Source organism: Perognathus longimembris, chromosome 14 (genome assembly GCF_023159225.1).
Source record: "Perognathus longimembris pacificus isolate PPM17 chromosome 14, ASM2315922v1, whole genome shotgun sequence".
Taxonomy (NCBI): domain Eukaryota; kingdom Metazoa; phylum Chordata; class Mammalia; order Rodentia; family Heteromyidae; genus Perognathus; species Perognathus longimembris.
This window is the reverse complement of record NC_063174.1, coordinates 44763405-44779416: the sequence shown is the minus strand read 5'-3', so window position 1 is coordinate 44779416 and position 16012 is coordinate 44763405. Positions and strand designations below refer to the sequence as shown.

General features: G+C 40.0%; 1 protein-coding gene and 1 pseudogene across 8 annotated transcripts in view; both read right to left on the bottom strand.

Annotated features, from left to right (window-relative positions):
* Nrxn3 (neurexin 3) overlaps positions 1 to 16012 on the bottom strand; it is a 1433525-nt gene that overhangs the window by 911575 nt on the left and 505938 nt on the right. The window lies entirely within an intron of this gene.
* Positions 9526 to 16012, bottom strand: part of LOC125363578 — a 71857-nt pseudogene continuing 65370 nt past the window's right edge.

Here is a 16012-nt window from a genome sequence, read left to right as displayed (position 1 = left end):
CTAGCACTCTTCCACTTGAGCTACAGCACCACTTCTGGCTTTTTCTGTGATTATTTGGAGATAAGAATCTCATGGACTTTTCTGCCTAGACTAGCTTCCAACTGTGATCCTCAAATCATAGCCTCCTGAAATACTTTGGATTACGGACATGAGCCACCAGTGCCTGGCTTGAATGCATCTTTCTAATATCAATATTGGTCAGATGAGAGAGTAAACAGGAGAGTATGCAAAGAGCTAACAGGAATAAAAGGTATATCACAACAACTGTCTCCCTGTGCATCTGTCAGTATGATCTATGAATAACCTGATTTCTTAAGGGGAAGGTGATGAAGCAAAAAACAATACAAGAATCATCTGAAACAAAATCAGTTCATATTACTTTATTTCAAAGACTTCAAACATGAGGACTGCCATGACTAGAATCCTAACTTTTGGGGTGAATGAGACTATATGGAAAATGTATCCAATCTTCAATATGTCTATTTGATTGTTGAATACTGAGAAGGTGTGTGTTGGGCCAGTTGTATAATGATATTTAACTCATTCCCTTATGTTGTTCCCCTTTTACCCTTTCATCTTCCTAAGCAACTAGAATTGCTGGCATGAGCTATGGGCACCTTGTTCTAGCATCCTTATTTTAATTTCTTTAACAATATTTGACTCTACTTTTTTTTTTTTTTTTTTGCCATTCCTGGGCCTTGGACTCAGGGCTTGAGCACTGTCCCTGGCCTCTTCTTGCTCAAGGCTAGCACTCTGCCACTTGAGCCACAGCACCCCCTCTGGCCGTTTTCCATATATATGGTGCTGGGGAATCGAATCAAGAGCTTCATGTGTAGGAGGCAAGCACTCTTGCCACTAGGCCATACTCCCAGCCCTTGACACTACTTTTTGAATTACTTTCTTACTGGTCGCACTAGCACTTAGAATATTCACCTTAATTTGCCAGAATAGATTACATTTTATAATAACTTAATTCAAGTATAATATAGGTTGTTTTCTTTTTAATTTTTGGTAGGACTGGTGATCAGAGCCATTCTACAACTACATAGTATGCCCAGACCAAAATATGGAAACTTTATTTTTATATGGCTTCTCCCACCCTCTTTCTTTTTCTGTACTATGAGTCATATCATGTCATAAATGTATGTCGTGTAACAGATGTATAAGTTACAGTCACAACATACATTGTTTATAGTGACTGCACTATAAAACTGGCATTCTTCTTCTTAGGAAGAAGCTTTTTTTTAAAAAGAACCTTTTTAAGAAGCTAACATAAAAAAGGGACTTCAAATATGTTTATGGAGGCTTTTCTTTAAAAATTTAAGTTTATTATTTACCATCTCTGATTCTGTTTGCATCTTCCTGTGGATTCAAATTATCATCTAGTATCATTTTCTTTTCCCAAGGAAACTTGATTCACTTGGATTTTAATTGTCAAATATATGACAGTTCTATACAATATAGGCACAACAACACGATTTCATAGATATTGTTTTATGCATTTTCTTTTTAAATCAAATTAAGAAAAGAAAGAAAATGACATGTGTAATTATACTGTCTTTTATGGTTACCTACATAATTACCTTTATTGGAGCTCTTTGTATTTTTTCTTTCCCCTCACATAAATTCAAAATTAACATCTGCTGTCTCTGTCAGCATGAAGAAAATCTTGAAGTAGTTCTTGTAAGGTAAGTGTGTTAGCATGCATTCTCTGCTTTTGTTTAGCTGACGATGTCTAATTGACCTTCATTTTGAAAGACAGCTTCTCTGGCTATACGCTTCCAAGCTGACAGTTGTTTTTCTTTCAACTCTGTGTGTCTTCTCATAGCCTTTAACCTCCATTTTTCCTGAAGAAATGTCGACTGCTAATCTCACTGTGATGCCCTTGTATTTGTGTGTGATTTTTTTTCTACTTTCAAGCTTTCAGAAAAAGTTCTCTTTATCTTTGTCTTTTTTACCATTCATAGTATCTTTGTTTATAATATACACATGTCAAAGATAAAATTCTCTTTGCAATTGTCTTTCTTAAGAATTCATCTCACTTTTTCAGTGTGTAGATTAGTTTATCATTTTCATCAAAGGTGTGAAGTCTTTAGGCATCATCTGAGCATCTCTCTCTCTCTCACACACACACACACTCCTCTTCCCATTATACACTTGTTGGTACATTTAATGGTGCCTCATATTTCTCTAAAGTTTTGTTTATCTTGATTAATTTTTCTACTATTCAGATTGTATAATCTCCCCTGATTTATCTTCAAATTAATTCTTCCGCCAAGTCAAATCCACTGCTAAATCCTACTAGTAAATTTCTCATTTAGGTTTTAACTTTACTAATTCAAAAATTTCCTTTTGGAGATAGGTAGGTGCTATATAAAATTTTATTTTTATTCATATTTGCTATTTAATGAGTCATTATTATTTATTAAAATATTACATTGCGGGGCTGGGGATATAGCCTAGTGGCAAGAGTGCCTGCCTCGGATACACGAGGCCCTAGGTTCGATTCCCCAGCACCACATATGCAGAAAACGGCCAGAAGCGGCGCTGTGGCTCAAGTGGCAGAGTGCTAGCCTTGAGCGGGAAGAAGCCAGGAACAGTGCTCAGGCCCTGAGTCCAAGCCCCAGGACTGGCAAAAAAAAATAAAATAAAATAAAAAAATAAAATAAAATAAAATAAAATATTACATTGCTATGAGTTTTTATTTTATGTCTTTTTTAATAGTGGTGCTAAGGTTTGACCTCAAGCCTAAAACATGCTAGGCAAACGCTCTACCACTTGAGCCCTATCCCCAGTCCTTATTTTATTTTTCAGGTAAATGGCAGTCTTTTGCCTGGGGATGCCTTCTACCTCCTACCTAGCTGGGATTATAGACATGTTCCACCAGGCCCCAGTTGCTTTTTGATGTAAGAGTCTGTTTTTTGTTTTTCTCTTTAACCCACAATTGCCTCACACCGTGAGCCTCCTTTTCCTACCACTTAAGAAGCTAGATTGACAGGCATATCCTATAGCACACTCAGTCCTTGAGGTGGGCTCCTGAACTGGGTGTGGTGACTACTGATGTAGAACATTGAACAAAGCTTCAGAAATAAGTACACACCATCCAAGTGGCGAAATGAAGGTTACAGGCAACCTTGATTAAGCTCTTTATCTCTCTCCTTCATTTCGTTTCTCACGGTCTGCTCTTTCTCTGAAGTACACAGCAGAAAACGTCCACCAATCCCACAATATCGAGCCAGCAAACTGTAGGTGAGCCACTAAACTGTAGGTAATACGAGGAGTCAACAACACTATAAACAACTAGAGGCATGGATCACGACACCTGGCTTTTATTTTTAATATTGGCTGTTGCTAATATTTTTACCCAGGCTAGCTCATCCTCATTTCTGATTCCCACTTAGCTGAGGTTACAGGCATGAACCATTACACTAGCTCTAATTAAATTCTTTAAATAGAGTTTTCTGTACACACATATATGTACAAGCTACATTATAGTTTTTGTCAGTTAAGTCCAATACAGAGGCCCCCCAAAAGATGATTTTTACTGCTCACATTTATCTCTGTATATGGTTTGTGTGTATGTATACCTGACAAGTTTCAGATGAAAACTAGATACTCTAGACAACACATTGCAACAATTTTAGATGTTGGTCCCATCAACAACGGGTCGATTTCTGTTGGGCTCTGGCTGTACCTTTAAGGGGGCAGTCCCGAGAGTCCTGCCTCTTCTCCCGCCCTGGGGCTGCTTGGCTGTTAACCACTCCTACCTCCTTCCGGTCTGAAACTGGAAGGAGTAGTTCTGGACCGGCCCTGCCTCCCCTCTCGGTCTGGAATACACGTGTCTGCCTCCAAGATGGCACCGCCCGGGCCCAGGGGCGGTTCTATTGGGGTATGACATCAGCCGGTGGAGGAGGTCCTAAGGTGCCATACTTGACGGACAGTCCCGATCAGCCAATCGCTAACGTCCAGCTAGTCGCCCCCAAGTCCCTCTCCTTCCCGCCGTCACTCTTGCTTTAAATGTAGTTGTCCACCCCCTAAATAAATGGAAGAAGTCGGAAGTCCATCAGACAGCTCCCTGAAATCTCCATGTCCAGTGTCTTCTCTTAAACGTAAGGGGGGCTTTGGGATGGGTGGTTTCGCCGGCTCTACCCCATCTCGGCTTAGTCTCAATTGGGACACGCTCTGCCCTCCCGCCTGCAGGAGTAGCGCACAGAGCCGAGTGTCCCCCGCAATTATTGTAGCCCGACAGATTTCTTGTTTGTATTTTTATTTGTGTTTGTGTTTATGTCAGTACTAGAGCCTGAACTTGAGGCCATGCCCTGTGTTTTCATTCTTTCTTGCTCAAGGCTGGTGCTCTATCAATTGAGCCACAACTCCACTTCCAGGTTTTTGCTGGTTAACTGGAGGTTAGAGTCTCATGGACTGGTACCCACACCTGAGTCGTCTTTGAACAATGATCTTCCACAGCTAGGATTACAGGCATAGACCAATGGCTTTGTTTGTGTTATTTTATTTAGTGACTTATATTTTCCCAGAACTGTGAAGGTTCTAATGTCTGGACATTTCCCAGTGTTTGGCTTTTTTCCCCTTCCTAGATCTTTGGCTTTTTTCCCCTTCCTAGATCTTGTCCTGAATCAGTACAACCCACTCACTGGCCAAATCATTTTCATGGGCCTCCTTAGTATATTCCATTTCTACCCTTTGTCAATGATTTCAGATATGACCCATGTCCTACTCTAATAACTGATCAGTGTGCTTAGCAATCTGCCACATGTCCTACATCAGTTGCCTCTGAAAATGTGCACAGCTTTCCAGAACCAGGTGGACAAATGTGAGCCTAAGAGAGCCCCTCTTGGCTTCATCTTCCCAGGTTCTCTGCACTTGAAACCTTGTACAAATTTTTGCTTCTAGCATCACCTGGATTCCTGTCATGAGCAAGTGAGGTCAAGAACATGATTGGATCATCTGTGTCTTTCCACAACACCACAACTTACCGAATAACAGCAAACCCACATGCTGAGTAAATTTTGTCTGTGTGAATTCCCTAAGTTAAGACTGAGGTCATTTGACAAGCCTAGGACATTGACAACACAGGCCCTTTATTGTAGCCTTAATTAGTAATATGAACATCTAAGAACACACAGTACACTTCAAAACACTGAGGTTACAAGATGGCTAGGAAGAGTTAAACTGACTCAAGGTTCTAGCAGGCCTGTCCTAAAAGCAGGAATAAAATGTGGATACAAATGCAGAATGAATCACTGAAGGTGTCGGGTATTAGTCAGGAACTCAGTTATGGAGTTGTTGAGGACAGTGGTGTCAAAATGGAGAAGCCATCAGAGGTGCCAGGCTGGTTCAGGGGGCAGAGCTGGTTTCAGACAGAGCTGAGTCCAAGCCTGCAGATGATTCTCAGCTTTACTGGGTGTGGATGGGGGGCAACATGAGTGAGGGATCAAGTTGAGTTTGAAGTGTCAAGGGCAGCTTCAGAAATGCACCAACTGTCCATCCCTGAGGCAAACACCAGATAGTGTGATGGTGAAATTACATATACCCTTGCTCCAGTGTCTTCTACTGGCTCATAGGCCTGGTATTTCTGACAGGCTTTGATATATTTGCTGATGTCATTGTTTACTGGCACACATAAAGCATCATCAATGTGTGCCTCATGCTGTGCTGACAGATGGTGGCTGATGACTTGCCTCAACAACACACAAAATCCTTCTGGTTTCAGCACTTGAAACCCAAAGTAGAATGGCTTAAGGTAAAATCATTACTTCATACACTGCTGGGAGTGGGTCAAGGCTCCACATGGCCTTACAGCCGCTGGTGCACACATCCTGTAGAAATCCAGAACAGGCTTTGCCTCTCTTCAATTGCCTTTTGCCTTTGTATTGCTTGAAACCAAGATATCATTCAACCAAGAGGGAAAAAGAGCACTTAGCCATGAACTTGTCTCTGCTTTGTTTTAGGCAAGCCAGTGTGGAGCACTCCAGGGCTGAGGCCACAGCTACTCTGAGTAGGACTTCTCTTCACCAGATGGGTGAAGAAGCAATGTCCCATTTCCCCTCCCCCCCAGTAGTGGTCTCATTATGGGAGGGAACACAGGGGGAGAAGATAGTTAGATTCTGGTCTTCTCAGCATAGAACCTCAGCCCTATTAAGTTGGGGCTTACTAATGATTATCGTGGTGACATTTAACATCTATTTTAGGACTGATTCTCTTTTCTTATTTTATGATTGCTTTCCTGTTACTTGTGGTTCTTCCACCTCAGTAAACCACAGTTTCTTTCTACATTCCCATCTTGTGACCAAAAGGAAAACTCTACCCTTCCACTGTCAGTCAGAGGCTCCCCCAAATAAAGGAAGGGGCTGGAATTTGAATATTGATCCACGTGATAGAAATTAATATGGAAGAAGTTCTCTGTGGAATCATTGTGTGAAACAAACAGTCCAACGAGAAAGAAAATGAATCTGCCTTGTGTATTTCTTTTATCTGTAGTATGCTTAAATTCCCAGCAAAATGGGACCCACTATTTCTAGTATACCTTAGACTTGTCTCCAAGAATACCGATTTCCTCTGTCTTTCATTCTCTTATTTTTTAAAAAGAAAAACAAAATTAAGACTTTATTTTTTTAAATAGTACATATGGCCATCCCCTCCTCTTCCCATAAAAGCCAAGTACCAGTGGCTCATAACTGAAATTCTAGCTATTCAGGAAGCTAAGATCTGAGGAGACCTCAGTTCAAAGCTAGCCAAAGCCAAAATCTCCATGGGACTCCTATCTCTAACCACCAAAAAGCCAGAGTGGAGCTGTGGCTCAACTGGTAGAACACTAGCCTTGAGCAAAAAAGCTCAGTGACAGTGTCCATCACTGAGTTCAAAATACACACACACACACACACACACACACACACACACACACACAGTAGTACATACTATTTTGTGAATCTAAGAAATGTAGACATATGTACAGGAAAAATTAAACTTTGCCAGTCCCACAAACAAGACCTAACCATCACTACCCTTAGAGAAGCCTTATTTTCTGGCATTTTTCTAAGCATATAAACAACTAGTAATATTAATACATAGCTCTTTAAAAGATGGAAAATACTCTGTATGCCATTTTAGTCACAAATTTTAATTTAGCTAAAAAAACTAGAGAATTTCTTCACAACCAGGTACCATTTCCCCAGAGAACTGAGTGAAATTTACAAAAGATATTATTAAAATGTGAGATGCTATATTTAAACTTTATTTCTAAGTAAAAGCAATGAAAAATGGAAATATGATTCTCTCATATTTTCTTTTGTGTGAATGTTGCTTGTCGTTTTCTTATGTTTGCCACAGGCTGGAAAGGGAGTCATTTAAATTCTTCATCTTCCCAAGAAGCATTTAGTTTGATGACTGTCCCTGCATTGGGTCCTGGGAATTGAGATCATACACAGTTGTGAGTAATGTGTGTTTGCCTGCAGGGGGCATTGTGTTGCATGGCATCAGCTGAGATAGACTTTTGTTAAGAGATGCTGTAATTCATGGTAAACTCCTTCTTTCTCTCTTGGGGTCTGGAGCATCAGTGACTACAGATAGTCAGGCAAGCACTGTCTGTCTGTGTGACTAACTGTCCATACAAATGCTGGATCCTGTAGTTGCTTTCCTGTTTGGTGGCAATTCTTCTGTGCTTTTGTAATGAGACATGACATTGCTGGAAAAATGAGACTTCTACAAACAACTCCACTACAAGAGGACTATGGGACACTTAAGACTGTTTCTTCTTTTTGGTTAACCTTTGATACAATGAACTCTCAACTAGTACATAACAGCTTCTAAATCCTATGAATCATTCTAGGCAATTATTCAGATTGAGGGAATTTTGGGGACCTCTGATATACATGGTTGTATATTTTTTTTGTTGTGTGATATTGGTCATGGGGCTTGAACTCTGGACCTGGGTGCTGTTCCTGAGCTCTTTAGCTTAAGGCTAGCACTCTACCACTTGAGTCACAGTGCTTCTTCTGGTTTTCTGGTGGTTAATTAGAGATAAGTCTCACAGACTTTCCTGCCCAGGCTAGCTTTGAACCTCGATCCTCAGATCTCAGCTTCCTGAGTAGCTAGGATTACAGGCATGAGCCACAGGTGCCCAGCTCTATATTCTTAATGTAAACAATTCTCATATATTTATTCTACATTTCAGTGTTGTTGCTGTTCTCACCATTTGTTGAAATCAGTTTTGTATTCCTTGCTTCATTTTTATTTTAAAAAATAAGATATACACAGAAATGGAAGGACAAAGGGGAAACAAATACAGCAGTGGCACTCACTAGACATTATGTTTAAAATGAACTACAAAGCTTGCAGGTGAGGAAGGGAGGGAAAAACTGGGAGAGAGCAAGGGAAGAAGTGACATGGTCCAAAAAGAAATGTACTCATTATCTGACTTATGAAATAGTAAACCCACTGCATATTACTTTTATTATAATAATAAATAAAAGAAGGGAAAGATTAAGTGAACACAAAGCCTCTCACTTGCTAGGCAAGCACTTTAACACTTGAGCTGCATCTTCAGACCATTAGATAATCTGACTTTTTGCCTAGTTAGCCCTCAGATGATCTTCCTACTTGTATTTCCCACAGAGCTGGAACTGCAGTTCTGTGCCATCATGCCTGGCCCAGTTTTTTGTATTTCTAAGCCACAATATTTTATCCCATAAATATTCGAACTTTATGGCAACAGTAAATACTAGTGTTCATGATCTAAATTTGTCCATGTTTGAGAATGTCTTTTAAAAATCTCTTATGCAATTCTTATTTCTTTAATCAACTAAATGTTCTTTTAGGTGGATGAAACTAATAAAAAAAAGATCATAGGGGAGATTATAGGGAAAATGGATTCTAGGAAGTGGGTAGCATAGACAAGTGATACCATTTCTATCTTATATTGTCTGAAAGGAGAATGCTAGGTTGACAGGCAGCAACACACAGGACAGAGAGACTACACTGTTGAAGCAATATTGCTAAAAAGAAATGCAGGAGGCCCATTGGCATTGACACTGTATAATGAAAAATTAGTTGTGTGCTCTCATGAACTTTGCTCTTCTCACTTTGGGCTTAGCCCAACCAGTAGACTTCCTTTCCTAGCACCATAATCCCCCATATGAACCTATCTTGTATATCTTGTATGAGGGAAGACAGTTCTCATAGCCAACCTTCAGCAAGATACCACTGAACACTCACCTCCCTTACACCTTCCCGTGTACTTTCAAAGCCACTGGCCGTACACATTCAAGAGTGGTTAGTTTTTGCTTCTCTCTCTCTTTTTTTCCTGACAAACATTGCAACATACACAGATTGTGTACTCTCTTCCCTCTTGTGGACAAGGTGAAGAACTAATTCTTCACATTCTGAACATGATGTTCCCCAATTTGCAGTCACACTAGTTCTTATTCTAAAAAACTAGACAATGCTAATGACATGACATCATTTTTACTATAATGGTAACATTTGTTTATTTGCAATATTATGCTAAACTTAGTCCTGTACCATAAGTTTTTGCTTCTTCAGTTTCTTCTGTGATACCTTTTTCTTCTGTGCAACCTCCTCTTCTGGTTTAGGAACAATCTGCTCCTTTTCAGTGAGGATCATTTCAGTGTGGCAGGGGAGCTCATGGATGGGTTAATCTTACCATGGGCTCTATAAGTTCGGCAGCGCATCCTGGCTGCTTTGTTCACCTGGATGTGTTCAATGACCAGGGAGTCTACATCTAAACCCTTCAGTTCAGCATTACTCTCTGCATTCTTAAGCATGCGCAGCAGAAATTCTGTTTCCCAGAGCACACCTGCCAACTCCACCTTTGCAATGCTGGAAGGGCACACATTGCTTCTTTTTTTTTTATTAACTAAATTTTGTTGACAAGGTGTTGTGCAAAAGGGGTACAGTTACATAATAAGTCAGTGAGTACTTATCTCGTGATATTTTATACCCTTGTTTTTCTTTCCCTTCCCTAGATCATAGGCATATATATAATACCCAGTGTACCAAAACCATATACAGTAACTACGCAGTGTATGCCAAAGGAAATTCACCTAGAACTTTAAATGTCATATCAACAATAAGAGTCTTCCTTTGTCCTTCTCTTGGAGTTGTTTTTGCTTATCCTTGTCTTATATGATCATATGTACATAGCTGTTGAGCTATTGTAATCTACTGATAGGTCTATTCTAGACCTTTTTATGTTTAGTAGTTGTTTGTTTTTAGATACATAAAGTAAGGTCGCTGACCCAAATCTATGGAAATACCATTTGAAAAGAAGTTATTTTGTTTCGCAGACCTGGTCTCTACTGTCGTACCCCCACCCTAACAGTCATATATCAGGGAGACCATGCCCCTTTGTTCTCTGTGTTCTAGGCTTGTCTCACTCAACATTATTTGTTCAAGTTCTGACCATTTCCCTGTGATACCAATATTTTATCATTTCTAATCGCTATGTAGTATTCCATTATGTATAGGTACCACATTTTTTTTGGATCCACTCATCTGTAGAGGGGCATCTGGGTTGTTTCCATATTTTGGCTATGAATTGTGCAGCGATAAACATGGAAGTGCAGATGTCTTTTTGCTATCCTGAGACCTGTTGTTCAGGATAGATGCCTAGGAGTGGTATGGCTGGGTCATAGGATAGGTCTATGCTGAGCTTCTTGAGGAACCTCCATACTGTTCTCCAGAGTGGTTTTACTAGTTTACACTCCCACTCCCACCAACAGTGGAGAAGGGTTCTATTTTCACACATCCCCCCCCACATTTGTTGTTGCCTGAGTTCAGAGTATAGGCCATTCTAACTGGAGTGAGGTGGTATCTCAGGGTTGTTTTCATTTGCATTTCCTTTACTGCCAGGGATGTTGAACATTTCCTCATATTTTTCTTTGCCATTTTTATTTCTTCTCCTGTGAAGTCTCTCTTTAGCTCCTTTGCCCATTTAATAATTGGTTTACTGGGTTTGGAGGGGGTTAGTTTTTTGAGTTCTCTGTAGATGACGGATATTAGCCTTTGTTGCTGTTCTGGTGAAGATCCTTTCCCACTTGGTTGGCTGTCTTTCAAGTTTGGTGGCTATGTCTTTAGCTGTGCAGAAACTTTGTATTTTGTAGTAGTCCCATTTGTTGAGACTCTCACCTATCTTTTGTGCCCCTGGGACTATGTTCAGGAAGTTCCTTCCTGTGCCTATAAGTTCTAGCGTCTCTTCTACTCTGTCCTTCAGTAGTTTCAGGGATTCAGGTCTGAGGTTGAGGTCCTTAATCCATTTTGAGTTGATCTTGGTGCACGGTGATAGGCTAGGGTCTACTTTGAGTTTTCTACATGTGGCTGCCCAGTTTTCCCAGCACCAGTAGTTGAAGAGGCTATATTTTTTCCATTGTATGTCTTTAGCTCCTTTGTCGAATATCAGCTGACTGTAAGAGTGCGGCTTTATTTCTGGGTCTTCTATTCTATTCCATTGGTCTTCAGGTCTGTTTTTATACCAATACCAGGCTGTTTTGTTATGATGGCCCTATAGTAGAGCTTGAAGTCTGGTATTGTGATTCCTCCTGCACTGCTTCTTTTGCCTAGAATTGCTTTGGCTATTCTAGGTCTTTTGCTGTTCCATATGAATTTATAGGTTGCTTTCTCTATTTCAGTGAAGAATGTAGCTGGGATCTGGATGGGGATTGCATTGAATTTGTATAACATTTTGGGCAATATGGCCATTTTCACTATATTGATTCTGCCTACCCATGAGCATGGGAGGTCTTTCCATCTCCTTGTGTCCTCTTTGATGTCCCTTTTTAGATTTTTATAATTCTCATTAAATAGGTCATTCATGTCTTTAGTTAGGTTAATCCCTAGGTAATTTATTCTTTTTTTTAGCTATTGTAAATGATATTATTTCCATACTTTCCTTTTCTGCTTGTACATTGCTGGTGTACAGAAAAGCTGCTGATTTTTGTGGGTTTATTTTGTATCCTGCTACTTTGCCAAAATAATTTATTAGGTGTAGGAGTTTGGGGACTGATTGTTTTGGGTCCTTCAGATATAAGATCATGTCATCTGCGATTAGGGATAGTTTGATTTCTTCTTTGCCAATATGGATCCCTTTGATGCCTTCCTCTTGCCTTATTGCCATGGCTAGAGATTCCAGCACTATGTTGAATAGAAGCAGGGAGAGTGGGCATCCTTGTCTTGTTCCTGAGTTTAGGGGAAATGGCTTTAGTTTCTCCCCATTTAATATGATATTAGCAGTTGGTCTGTTGTACATGGTTTTTATTATTTTAAAGAATGTTACCTCTATTCCTGTTCTCTCCAGGGCTTTTAACACATATCGGTGTTGTGTTTTGTCAAATGCTTTTTGGTCATCGGCTGAGATGATGATGTGGTTCTTGGTCTTAGCTCTGGTGAATTACGTTTATTGATTTGCAGATGTTGAACCATCCTTGTGTCTGTGGAATGAAGCCTACTTGGTCATGATGTATAATTTTCTTGATCAGTTTCTGGATCCTATTAGCTAATACTTTGTTGAGGAGCTTTGCATCTGTGTTCATTAGTGATATTGGTCTGTAGTTCTCTGTACTTCTTTTTTTGTTGGGTCTTTGCCTGGTTTGGGGATGAGTATAAATATTAGCTTCATAGAATGAGTTTGGGATTTCTCCCTCTGTTTCTATTTTGTGGACAAGTTTGATGAGTATTGGTATTAGCTCCTCACTGAAGGTTTTATAGAATTCATTGGTGAATCCATCTGGGCCTGGGCTTTTCTTTGTTGGGAGGCTCTTGATTACCTCCTGTATCTCACTGTAAATTATTGGTTTATTTATTTGATTTATTTCTTCTTGACTCAGTTTGGGCAGTTTGGACTTCTCTAAGAATTGATCCATTTCTGTAAAATTTTCGTTCTTTTTGAGTAAAGGTTCAGAAAATAGTTCCTTATGATTGTTTGAATATCCTGTGTATTTGTTGTAATTTTTCCAGTGGAGTCCCTGATCTTACGGATATGAGTCTCTTCTTTTTTTTTGTAAGTCTTTCAAGAGGTCTGTCAGTTTTATTTATTTTCTCAAAGAACCAGCTTTTAATTTATTAATTTTACTTATTTGTTGAATGATCTTTCTTTTCTTAATCAGATTTATCTCTTCTTTAATCTATGTGATCTATCTCCTCCTAGTCGTTTTAGATTCAATTTTTTTCTTGTGTCTCCAGACGTTTTAGCTGCATCATGAGGTTACTCACCTGTTCTGATTCCATTCTTCTAATGTGAGTGCTGAGGGCAATGATCTTTCCCCTCAGCGCTGCCTTTGCTGTATCTCATAGGTTTCTTTGTGATGTATTTTCATTGTCGTTGTGGCTTATGAATTTAATTGCTTCTTTAAAGTGACATCTTTCAGGTATTTGGTAGCTTTTCGAATATGCATACCCTTCATGGCCTTGGCTGTTTCTCTGGTGTTCCTAAAGTGAACACGAAGATTCGAACCTCTCGACTTGCATGATTTTGTGGGGTTTTCTGGGTCTAGAGATAGTGAACCATTTTCACAGGTCACCTCAGGCTGCTTACAGGAAGAGCAGACATGACATCATTTTGATAGCTATGTCTCACTTTAAGAAAAGCAGGTACGGGCTGGGGATATGGCCTAGTGGCAAGAGTGCTTGCCTCCTATACATGAGGCCCTGGGTTCAATTCCCCAGCACCACATATACAGAAAACGGCCAGAAGCGGCGCTGTGGCTCAAGTGGCAGAGTGCTAGCCCTGAGCAAAAAGAAGCCAGGGACAGTGCTCAGGCCCTGAGTCCAAGCCCCAGGACTGGCAAAAAAAAAAAAAAAAAAAGCAGGTACATTCTGAGTGCTAGCAGCTTATACCTGTAAGCCTGCCTACTCAAGAGACTGAAATCTGAGTATCATGACGAACGCCAAGGACAGCCCAGGCAGGAAAATTCTTGAGATCCTTATCTCCAATTAACAACAAAAAAAGGCCAGAAGGAGTGGTAGCTCAAGTGGTAGAGCACCAGCCTCGAGTGAAAAAGCCAAATGAGAGGGCCAGGTCCTTAGTTCAAATCCCAGCAATGGCACAAAAAAAAGAATTCAAAAGAAAAACCAAAGAAATATGAGATAAAGAAAAACCAAAGAAATATGAGATAAGAAAACTTTGCTTTATGCCTGTCTATTGTTAAAGAGAATAGTCCTTTAATCCAAGAAATCATGAAGCTTTATTAAGAAATTTATCTATTCCTTCACAGTACTACTTGCTAAATTGTGATGGGCACCATGCTAAAGTTAGGTGGGGCACAAATGACTTGGCTTCTTATCAATGTGCATGTTTTAATTGTTTGAAGCCTCAAGGTGCCCTACTGATTCTATATGGGGTTAACATTTCCAAGTCAGAGGTAGCTAGCCTTGGTCAGAGGCCCAAAGCCCAGGTTCCATCTTGATCTGGCTTTCACAGGCATGTAATACAGGGAAGTCACAGTTCTCTGATCTCTCTTTTTCATAATCTCAGGCAATATTAAACATCCTATAAGGAAATAAATTTAAGTTAAATGCCAATAGCTCATACTTGTAATGTTAGCTACTTGGAGGTTAAGGACCATGGTTTGAGGCCATCCTGGCATTCTCAACCAATAGCTAGGTGCGATAGCACACACTTATACTCCTAGCTACATGCAAGGCTGGGATCAGAAAGAGCACAGTTCTAGATCAGCTTAGTCAGAGAAGGCATAAAATTCCATCTCAATGGAAGAATGCTTGTGCTCATGTTCGGCTTTTTCTGTTCTTGGGAGGTCCTCTACCACTTTTGTCACACCTCCACGTCTAGCTTTTTGCAGATTAGTTAGAGATATGAGTATTGCAGATTTGTCTGCCAAGGCTAGCCGTGAGATGTAATCCTCAGATCTCAGCCTTATGAGTAGCTACAGCAGCACCTGGCTTTTGACTTCTTTTAGTGTATTTTAGTGAAGATATGATGCTCCTCTTACTCTCATTCTGTACTGTTAACTTTGATAATCATGCTTGAGACTATGTTAAAAACCCTGCTTCCAAAATCAGATTGTAAAGAACCACTGATGTTCTGAAACAGAAGACTCGATAGATCTATGAATGATGTAATACTTAAAGATTTATTGCCCAACCCAGAAACACACACACACACACACACACACACACACACACACACACACACTACATAGGCTCTTTCCAGTACTTTTTATTCATTTATTTTTTATACTGTTCCTGGATCTTGAACTCAGGGCCTCAGTTCTTTCTTTGCTTTCTCACTCAAGCCTACTGCTCCATCACATGAGCCATGACTCCAAGTGCGACTTTTTTCTTGTTAATTGAAGAGTAAAAGCCTCCTGCATTTGTATTACCTGCTCTCTGAGGCAATTTTGAATCAATCCTCAGATCTTAGCCTCTGAGAAGCTAAGATTATAGATACAACCACTAGCCTCTGGCTCCAATACCTCTTGAAGCAGAATCAACATCTCTTGAAGCAGAATCAACAGGAATCAGAATACGACAGGAATGGGACAGGGCCAGACATGACAGGCAACTCACACAGCACATAAATTACAATGTATATTTAGTGGATGTAGCTGAGTCAGAAAAAAGTACTAGGGGGAAATCTCACAGCTCTGCATTGGTACACAGTAGATTTTACAGGCACTAGGTTAATGAACTGTACCTTGTATTGAAGTCCTCATAGTTTTACAATGGTTAGAATACTAGAATGAATATTGGATTCTCTATAAGGCCTCAAGGCAGATCCATCAATCCCCTGGGCAATACTTAGTAGATCATGTTCTTCTCAGGAAACCACATCATCTGCAGTTTCCATTTCTAATCATTCCATTTACTCTGTCAATATTGAAGTGCTATTTATCCAACATCCCATTTTAGAATACATACAATGTGTTTTCAGGCTCTGTGCTAGACCCTGGGGATCTGGAAATGGATAAAACAAATTTCTGTCCTTGTGTAGCTTTGATTTTACCTATCAGCGCCTAGGGTAATG